The following is a 10,204-nucleotide window of genomic DNA, read 5'->3' on the forward strand; positions in this document are numbered from 1 at the left end:
CCTCTTCTGGTGTATCTGAAGACAGCTACAGTGTACTTATACATAATAAATGAATAAATCTTGTCTGCTTTTTTTTTTTTTTTTTTTTTTTTGTTTCTTTTTTTTTTTTCCGGAGTTGGGGACCGAACCCAGGGCCTTGCGCTTCCTAGGCAAGCCCTCTACCACTGAGCCAAATCCCCAACCCCATGAATAAATCTTTAAAAAAAAAAAAAAAGAAGAAGAAGAAGAGTGCTTAAAAAAAAAAAAAAAAAGAAAATAGGAGCCATTCTTCTGCTGCATCCAAGAAACACACCTTAACATCAAGGGTAGACATTACTTCAGGGTAAAGGACTGGAAAGGATATTCCAAGCAAATGGGCCCAAGAAGCAAGCAGATGTAGCCATTTTAATATCTGATGAAATAAACTTTAAACCAAAACCAATCAGAAAAGACAGGGAAAGACACTACATACTCATTAAAGGAAAAATCCACCAAAAAGGACATTTCTTCTTTTTTTTTTTTTTTTTTTTTTTTTTTCGAGCTGGGGACCGAACCCAGGGCCTCAAGGCCGCTTAGGCAAGCGCTCTACTGCTGAGCTAAACCCCAACCCTGACATTTCTGTTCTTTTGTTTGGTTGATTGACTGGTTTTGTTGAGACAGGCTTTTTTCTGTATAACCCCTGGCTGTCCTGAAACTCACTCTGTAGACCAAGCTATCCTTGAACTCACAGAGGTCTGCCTGCCTCTGTCTCATGAGTCTTGGGATTAAAGGTATATGCCACCACCCAGCTTGTATTTCAATTCTTAACATCTATGCATCAAACACAAAGGCAGCCAAGTTCAAAAAACAAAACAGAAACAAAAAACCCCACTACTCCAGCTTAAATCACATATTGACCCTCACACATTGAAAATGGGAGACTTCAATGTCCCACTCTCACCAGTAGACAGATCATCCAGACAAAAGCTAAACAGAAATGCTGGAGCTAACTGACGTTATGAACCAAATGGACCTAAGAGTTATTTATAGAACATTTCACCCAAACACAAAAGACAATGCCAGTTCTTCTCAGGACCTCATGGAACTTTCTCCAAAGCTGATCACATACTTGGACAGAAAGCAAGTCTCAATAGATAGTAGGAAATTGAAATACCCTCCTGCACCCTATCTGACCCCTACACATTAAGGCTGGATATCAACAACAGAAACGATAGAGAACTTGCAAACTCACAGAATCTGAACAAGTCATTGATGAATGAAAAATGGATCAAGAAAGAAATTAAAAACTTCTTAGAATTGAATGAAAATGGATACACAACACCATGGCCCAAACCTACGGGGTACAATGAAGAGGCAAGTTCAAGTAAGCAAGTAAACAGGGCTAAGCACATACATTTAAAAAGGGCATGGTAGCACATACCTTTAGTCCCAGCACTGAGGACCCAGAGGCAGGCAGATCTCTGTGAATTCAAGGCCAGCCCAATCTAAAAGCGAGTTTCAGCATAGCCTGGGCTACATAGTGAGATGCTATCTCAAGAGAGAGAGAGACAGAGAGAGAGAGAGAGAGAGAGAGAGAGAGAGAGAGAGAGAGAGAGAGCAGAGGAGAGGAGAGGAGAGGAGAGGAGAGGGAAGAGAAGAGAAGAGAAGAGAAGAGAAGAGAAGAGAAGAGAAGAGAAGAGAAGAGAAGAGAAGAGAAGAGAAAAAGTCATTGAGCAGGGATTGCAGATTAAAAGATGCAGACTACCAAGGCACTGCTCCTTTCTCCAGTTCTGATCTGATCCTGTGCCAGGGTGTAATCAGGCCTCTGTCTGCCTGCCCCCTGGGTATACCAGAGGCCTCATCTAAACAACCTTCCTGCAGTAGCTCTCTTCTAGGTGGCCAGATGGGAATCCCAGACCAGTGTTATTTTCTAGGACACAGGAGCCAAGTTTATTGGTGCTAGGGCCACCACAGTTGGTGTGGCTAGATCAGGGACTGTCATTGGAACAGTATTTGGTAGCTTGATGAGATTGGCTATGCTAGGAACCCATCTCTCAAGCAGCAGCTCTTCTCCTATGCCAGTCTGGGCTTTGTCCTATATGAGGCCATGGAGCTCTTGTTTGACGGTTGTCTTCCTCATTGTCCTCCCCATGGAGGCTCCATAGAGTCACCCATGCTGTCTAGGCTGCTGTGACTCCATGACAGTCCTGGTGATGGAATGCTTTGAGCTTTATCATCAAACAACATTTCTCAGAAGGAAGGAAGGAAGGAAGGAAGGAAGGAAGGAAGGAAAGAAGGAAAGAAGGAAGGAAAAGAAAGGAAAAAAGAAAAATTGGACAGATCTCATACCTAATAACACATCTGAAAGATCTAAAACAAGAAGAAATCATACCACAAAGGAGTAGATAACAAGAAAAAATCAAACTAAGGGCTGAAATCAATAAAATAGAAACAACAACAAAAAATACCTATAAAGAATTAATGAAACTGAGTTAGTTCTTTGAGAAAAATCAGTAAGATTGACAAACCCATATCCAAATTAACTAAAAGGCAGAGGGAGAATATCAAAACTAGAAATGATGAGAGAGACGTGGTATCAGATATGGAGGAACCCAGAGAATCTCAAGGATGTACTAAAAAAAAAAAAAAGTACTCCACCAAATTGAAAAATCTAAAAGAAATGATTAATTTTCTCAACACCATTTACCAACATAAAATCAAAGTCAGATAAACAATTTAAGCATACCTATAACCCCTAATGAATAGATGTAGCAATTAAAATCTCCCAACAACAACAACAATAACAACAACAACAACAACAAAAGCTCAAGGCCAGATGGCTTTAGCAAAGCAAAGAAATTCTACCTGACTTTCAAAGAAGAGTTAATGCCAATACTCCTCAAATTATTCCACAAAATAGAAACAGAAGGAACATTGCCCAATTCATTTTATGAGGCCACAGTTACCCTGATACCCAAACCACACAAAGACTGGACCATAAAGAGAATTATCATAAGGGACCGATTTCCCTCATGAACATAGATATGAAAATTCTCAATAAAATATTTACAAACCAAATCTAAGAACACACCAAAAAGATTATCCATTATGACCAAGTAGGCTTCATCACAGAGATGTGGGGAATTGTTCAAAATACAAACATGCATGAATATAATCCGCCATAGAAACACACTGAAGGACGAAAAACACACGATCATCTCATTAGGAACGAAAAAGGCCTTTGACAAAATTCAACACCCTTTCATGATAAAAGTTCTAGAGAGATTTGGGAAACAACAGACATAGCTCATGATAAAGGGAGCTTCAGCAAGCCTATAGCCAACATTAACTTAAATGGAGAAAAACTCAAAGCAATTCTACCAAAATCAGGAACAACGAAAGGGAGTCCACACTCTCCACACCTATGCTATTCAGTACTTGAAGTCTTAGCTAGAGCAGTAAGACAACTGAAGGAGATCAAGTGGCTACACATTGGAAAGGAAGACAAAGTATCTTTATTTGCAGGTGATATGATAGAATATGTAGGTGACCCTAAAAACTCTACTGGGAAACTCCTACAACTAACAAACACTTTTAGCAAAGTAACTGGATACAAAATTAACTCCCAAAATTCAATAGCTTTCCTAGATACAAATGACAAAGAGACTGAGGGGGGAAAGCCAGGGATTAACACCTTTCACAATAGCATGGAATAATATAAAATGTCTCAGGATAACCCTAACCAAGCAAGTGAAAGACATGTAGGATGAAAACTTTAAGACATTGAAGAAGACATCAGAAGATGGAGAGATCTCCCATGCTCATGAACCAGTAGGATTAATTGAGTAAAAATGCCCACACCACCAAAAGCGATCGACAGATTCAATGTAATCCCCATCAAAATTCCAACACAATTTTTCAAAGATCTTGAAAGACAATCTTCAGTCCATATGGAAAAAATCCAAGATAGCTAAAACAATCCCGAATGATAAAAGAACTGCAGGAAACATTGCCATCCCTGATTTCAAGTGGTACTATAGAGCAATAGCTATAAAAGCTGCATGGTGTTGGCATAAAACCAGACAAGTTGGTCAAGGAAATTCAACTGAAGACCCGGACATAAGTCCACACACTTATGGACACCTGACTTTTTTATAAAGAGGGCAGAAATATATGGTGGAAACCTGAAAGCATCTCCAAAAAATGGTGCTGGTGTAACTGGATGTCTGCATGTAGAAGAATGCAAATAGATCCATATTTTTCGCCCTGCACAAAACTCAACTCCAAATGGATCAGAGACCTCAACACAAACCAGGTAGATTGAACCTGATAGAAAAGAAAGTAGGGGATACCTTTGAACTCATTGGCACAAGAGATGACTTTCTAAACAGAGCACTGTTAGCACAGGTGATTAGACCAAAAATTTCTCATGAAACTAAAAATCTTCTGCATAACAAAGGACACTGACGTTTGTACACTGTGGTAGGCTATAAAATGGGAAAAGTATTTTTTTTTATCAATTACTCACCTGATAGAAAGGTAATATCCACAATATATAAGTATCCAAAAAACTGAATATTAAGTAAACAAATAATCCAATTTTTAAAATGGGGTACAGATCTAAACAGAGAACTCTCAAAAGAGGAAATTCAAATGGCTGAGAAACACTTACAGAAATGTTCAACATCCTTAGCCATCAAGAAAACGCAAATCAACCCTCTTTGAGATTTCATCTTCCATCCATCAGAATGGCTAAGATCAATAAAACAAATGACAGATCACGCTGGTGAGGAGTAAAGAGAACACTCTCCCATTGCTGGTGGGAGTGCAAACTTGTACAGCCACTATGGAACTCAGTGTAGTGGTTCCTCTTGAAGATGGGAATCGTCCTATCTCATGATCCAGCTATACCATGCTTGGGCATATACCCAAACGCACTTCATCCTACCACAAGGACACTTTCTCAACCATGTTCTTTGCTGCTCCATTCTTAATAGCCAACATTGGAAACAGCCTAGATATCCCTCAATAGAAAAATAAAGAAAATGTAGTACGGTTACACAATAGTGTATTACTCAGTCATTAAAATTAAAGAAAAAAAAGAAGTCATGAAATTCTCAGATAAATAGGTGAAACAAAAAAAGAAATCATCCTAAGTGAGGTCTCAGACACAGAAAGAGAAATATGGTATATATTCACTTATACGTGAATATTAGGTGTTAAGTCAATGATAATCAAACTCTTAGAAACACAGAGGTTAGGTAGAGAGTAATGGACTAGGCTGGGACAGACAGATCTCCCTAGGAAAGAGAGATGGAATAGTTACAGCTAGATGGGAGGAATGGAAGCTGGGATAGGAGGAGCAAGCGGAGAAGGGAAGGAGCAAGTGAGGAGGGGAAGGAGCACGTGGAGAAGGGGAGGAGCAAGTGGGAAAGGGGAGGAGCAAGTGGGAAAGGAAGGAACAAGTGGGGAAAGGAAGGAACAACTGTGGAAGGGGAGGAGCAAGTGGGGAGGGGAGGAACAACTGTAGAAGGGGAGGAGCAAGTGGGGAACAGGAGAAAAGGGGGAAGCCGAAGGGATTACATTCTACCATTACATATGGTAATATGGTAGAAGCTTCCATACACACACACGCGCACACACACGCACACGCGCACACACACACACACACACACACACACACACACATACACACACACGGCGATCCAATTAAGTTGTTGGCCAAAGGGGTCCCATGAATCCCCAGATAATCCAGGCTATTGCCAAGATTATATATTGCTCTCTTACAAACTGCCAGCAAGGTTCCATTGCTGAAGACATCTACACAACTCATTGAACGTGGAGAAGTTGAACTAGTGCCCACACAGCCTTCACCACCATGTCCTAGTGTCAAGAAGCATACAAGAAGGTTAATTTTCCTGCTACGAAACGAAGGTCAACACCGACTTAGCCACACCTTTGAACAGCAATGGCGTTTTGCCTGAAAGATAACGTGCTAGTGGCACAAAGCCTGTGGGAGTAACCAACCAATAACTGATTTGACTTACAGCCACTCCCTGAGATGGAACCCACACCCAACATGGCATGGGGTGACCAAGAACCCGAGTCTCGGGATCTGGGGTAAAACCAAATGCTACTGTCCTAAAACAAAAACAAAGACACAGCGATACAATGACTCGTGCTGAACCCTGATGCACTCACATGTCCGTGCCCTTCTCAGCCACCCTCAGAGAAGCTTCCTCCTGCGCCAGGTGGGAACCAATACAGAGACCCGAAGCCACACATTATGCAGAAAATGAGACAGCTTGGAACACTGTCTTAGTCAGGGTTTGTATTCTTGCACAAAACATCATGACCAGGAAGCAAGTTGGGGAGGAAGGGGTTTATTCAGCTTACACTTCCACATTGCTGTTCATCACCAAAGGAAGTCAGGACAGGAACTCACACAGGGCAGGAACCTGGAGGCAGACGCTGATGCAGAGGCCATGGAGGGGTGCTGTTTACTGGTTTGCTTCTCCCGGGTTGCTCAGCCTGCTTTCTTATATAACCTAGGACCACCAGCCCAGGGATGGCACCGCCACCTTGATCACTAGTTGAGAAAATGCCTTACATCTGGATCTCATGGAGGAATTTCCTCAAGGGAGGCTTCTTTCTCTGTAATAACCCCAGCCTGTATCAAGTTGACACATAAACCAGCCAGTACAAACACTCACTCCTAAGTGGGGTGTCTCCATCAAATTCCTCCCCTCGAGGCTCAGGGAACCCTGTGGAAAAGGAGTCAGAAAGAGAGCAGCGGGGTTGGGGATTTAGCTCAGTGGTAGAGCGCTTGCCTAGCAAGCGCAAGGCCCTGGGTTCGGTCCCCAGCTCCGAAAAAAAAAAAAAAAGAGAGCAGCGGAAGAGCTGGAGGACACCAGGAAAATATGGTCTTCTAAATCAACGTGACCAAAGGGCATCCATGGGGACAGAGGCCACATGCACAGGTCCACACCAGACCCTTTGCATGTATATTACGACTTCTTGTTTGGTGTGTTTATGGGATTCCTGAGTGTGCACATAAGTGGGTCTCCGTTTCTTGTGCCTTCTCTCGGGTTGTTCCTTCTTGTCCAATTCCGACATGTTAGTTTTTGTTTCATCTGTTTATTACATTTTATTATTATTATTCCTTAGAAGCCTCGTTTGTTTTCTAATGAGAAACAGAAAGATATTGGAACCAGATGGGAGGGAGGTGGAGAGGTATTGGAAGGAGTGGAGGGGGGAAATACCATAATCAGGATATATTATGTGGGGGAAAATCTATTTTCAGTAAAAGAAAAAAATAGAAAATAATAGAAATAGAAAATAAGCACTGAGTGTTGAAGTAAAATAAACCAATCATCAAGCCACACACACTGTGCGATTTAAAGCAGTGTCTGAGGTCACCAGATCCATAGAAACATAAAACAGCATTGTGATCCACAGGGACCAAGAGGAGGAGAATACATACATACATACATACATGCAGCATACATGCATGCATACATACATGCATGCATACAAACATATACATGCATACATATATGCATACATACATTCATACATGCATATGTGCATACATGCATAAATACACACATATATTCATACATGCATATATGCATACATACATACATGCATACATACATGCATACATACACACATACACACATACATGCATGCATGCATACATACATGCATACATACATACACACATACATACATATTAAAGTCTCCAAGTCCTAACTCTGTTATCCGTGAACAGGGGCTTGTTTGTAGATGTTCTTGCAAATTTTACTCTGTTTGCTTTGTTTGAGACAAGGTCTCAAGTAGCCAAAGCTGCTCTCAAACTCACAGCAATCCTCCTGCCTCTGCCTTTCCGGCACTAGAATTATAAGCATTAGCCGTCGCACCTCATTTATCAATTTTGAGATCGCTCATGTTCAGTGCAAGCAGTCTGCCGGTGGTGATCCCAGTCACTGAGTCTCTTTTTGCTTCCTGTAAAAGCCTCCACTGCAAAGAAGGTCAATGTACCCAAAACCTGAGGAAAAGCTGCTCCTATAAGGAATGTGGCACGTATCAGAAGCATCAGCTTCATGAAATGACCCAAGGAATATGGATGCAGAGTGGTTGTGGTAGGCCTGGAAACAAAGCTAATTAAAAAAAAAAGCCCAAAACTACAGAGAAGATCATGTCCAGACCAACTGCAAGACCCAGAGATGCTGGCCTTCAGAGATGTGGTGCTTGAACTGTGGGAAACAGAGAAAAACGGTCTGAGTGATTCAGTTCTAAAACTTTCGTGTCGTCTGAGGGGAAAATGCTGAAGCAGCAGGAAAATTACCTGTTAGAAAATAGGATTATTGTTAGCTATTTTTTTTTTTTTGTTGTTCTTTTTTTCGGAGCTGGGGACCGAACCCAGGGCCTTGCGCTTCCTAGGTAAGTGCTCTACCGCTGAGCTAAATCCCCAGCCCCTATTGTTAGCTATTTTAAAGGAATTTTGTAGTGGACTTGAGAGATGGCTCAGTAGTCAAGTGCACTGACTGCTCTTCCAGAGGTCCTGAGTTCGATTCCCAGCAACCACATGGTGGCTCACAACCCTCTGTAATGGTATCTGATGCCCTCTTCTGGTGTGCTGGTGTGTCTGAAGACAGCTACAGTGTACTCATACACATAAAATAGATCTTTTTTAAAAAAAGTTTAAACACACACACAGAGAGAGAGAGGGGGAGAGAGAGAGAGAGAGAGAGAGAGAGAGAGAGAGAGAGAGAGAGAGAGAGAGAATCAGCTGTTATTGTAAGAAAAGAGATAAGATTAACAGGGACTTCAAGGAGTGTCCCTGCCTGAGTGGTTGGTGGTTGGTGCTGGGCGACTCAAGGAATAGCTTCTCCTTCAGGGCCTTTAGTATGAGTCAACCACTGATCTGGGGTTTCCAGCCTCCAGAACTGTAAAAGAATAATTGTTTCTCCTCCTCCTCCTCCTCCTCCTCCTCCTCCTCCTCTTCCTCCTTCTCCTCCTCTTCCTTCTCCTCCTCTTCTTTCTTCCTTCCTTCCTTCTTCATATTGAAATTTTACTAATAAGCATGCAGGTCATATAGGCACATAAACATGTAAGTAAACATTAACTATTGGTTGGCATTTCTTGGGCACCTCTTCAAATTCTCATGGCCACACCCTGCATTCCCCTGACAGCTGCATAGGACAACTGAAAGCAGACTGCTGATGGTTTCTCACAGCTGCAGCCTCTAGTCCTGCTGCCATCGTTTCTTACCCTAATTCCCAAACCAAAACCAAAGTGTGACTTAGGCACTACATAAGATGGGAGGTGTTGGCCAATGGGAGCTGGAAGCCAAGGAATGACAGGTCAGTCTGGACTCGTTGGATAAGATTCCCTGTATGATTTGAACAAACCATTCCATCCTCCAGCTGGTGACTCAGCATTCACCTAGGCTCTCCCATCTTCCCTGTCCGTTCTGCTATTCCTCAGCTAACACACTCACAGAAAAGCTCCTGACTTGTATCTCTGGGAGCCGTGACTAATAGATACTCAATAAACAATGATGATGATGACCACATAACAGAAGGTGAGGGCATCCGGGAATGAGCCAGGTCTATGGTATATCAAAATAAAGGCATAAAGGTGGTATGATATGATAGGGTTTGTATTAGTTGGTGTTCTCGAGAAGAACAGGACAATAGAATGAACATCTCACAGAGATTTATCAAGCTGGCTTCCACACACAGCCTGCATAGTCCAACAGTGGCTATCTGCATGCTGGAGAGACTGAGGATCTCCTCAGTCCACAAGGCTGGGTGTCTCAGAGGTCCCAGGCAGGTGCTGAAGACCTACAGCTGGTCTTTGTGGGAAGGCTGAAGAAGCTGGGCTCTAACTTCAGAATAATAGAAGCAGGAACAGGAACCCTCTGGGAGGCGGTTTCCTCCTTACTTAATCCTTCCGGAAATTACCTTCCCATATTGTTCTTACTTCCTTTCTGGTGGCTGTGATTAAACACTCTGACCAAGGGCACCTTAGGGAGGAAAGGGGTTATATGGTTTATTTACACTTTGAGATCCCACTTGAGGAAAGCCAGGACAAGAACTCAAACTCAAGCAGGAGGCATTCTGCTTGCTGGCAAACTTTCTAATTTAGCCCAGGACCATCTGACTGAGGAATGGTGCCACTCACGGTGGGGTGGTCCCTCCTGCATCAATAATCAAGCCAGCGCCTCTCAGGCAAGCCC

This window comes from Rattus rattus, chromosome 5 (assembly GCF_011064425.1).
Source record: "Rattus rattus isolate New Zealand chromosome 5, Rrattus_CSIRO_v1, whole genome shotgun sequence".
Classification (NCBI taxonomy): Eukaryota; Metazoa; Chordata; class Mammalia; order Rodentia; family Muridae; genus Rattus; species Rattus rattus.